The sequence below is a fragment of the Myotis davidii genome, unplaced genomic scaffold, assembly GCF_000327345.1.
Source record: "Myotis davidii unplaced genomic scaffold, ASM32734v1 scaffold520, whole genome shotgun sequence".
NCBI classification, from domain to species: domain Eukaryota; kingdom Metazoa; phylum Chordata; class Mammalia; order Chiroptera; family Vespertilionidae; genus Myotis; species Myotis davidii.
Window position 1 is genome coordinate 2,050,182 of NW_006292908.1, and position 777 is coordinate 2,050,958.

The 777-nt window shown below is 48.9% G+C and overlaps 1 protein-coding gene across 3 annotated transcripts in view; it reads right to left on the bottom strand.

Moving 5' to 3' along the window:
• Positions 1-777, bottom strand: part of NOL4 (nucleolar protein 4) — a 233,177-nt gene that overhangs the window by 115,959 nt on the left and 116,441 nt on the right. The window lies entirely within an intron of this gene.

Consider the following 777-nt stretch of genomic DNA (forward strand, 5'->3'; position numbering starts at 1 on the left):
CTGTGCTCTGGTTTCCGTGCAAATGCTCCCGCCATGTCTGGGTCACAGCCCCAGAGCTTTCAGACGACCTTGAGTTCCTGAAGATTTCTCATCTTCCACTGACTCCTGGACTTTCCCAATGACATTCCGCACCCCAGGCCAGCTCCAGACCGCAGGGGCCTGTCTTCCAACGACGCCCAAGGGCAGCCTTCCTGGGACTGACTGGGCTTTGGAAGTGACCGGCTTCTCCCCGGGCCAGACCTGGGCCGAGCCGCAGACGCCCAGTCCGAGCGGCCTCAGAGGCAGGCGTCTCCGCCATCCGCAGCCGGCAGCATTGGCAGTGGCTCAATGGCCGCTTTATTACTAAAGAAGCCAAGTGCATAAGACAGGAATTGGGAAATTCTAAGTGCCACAACAACAACTGATGTGGTTTTGTTTACTTTAACTGGTTAAGAATACCTCTCGGAAACTTTGGCGAAGGTAGTGAATGAGTTAAGTCTCTGACTTAATTGCTTTTCAGTTATTATTTAGTTATTTTTATATACTTTATTCTGTCATCTCAATAAATGGTGCCCTTTTTTCTTAGCCATCTTCTTCTTTTCCAGTTCTCTTTGATTGATTCTGAGCTTAGCATATGTGAGCCCCAAGTATCTCTCTTTTGGCCTGAGGTCATCGGTGCCTTCATTTTTTTGTCCAAAGTCTATGAAGAGAGATAGTTATGCTACTTTGTTTTCTATGGGGAAGGGGTGGGGGGGGGAATTGGGGAGAAACAGCAGATTTGCTCTTTCTCTGTGATTC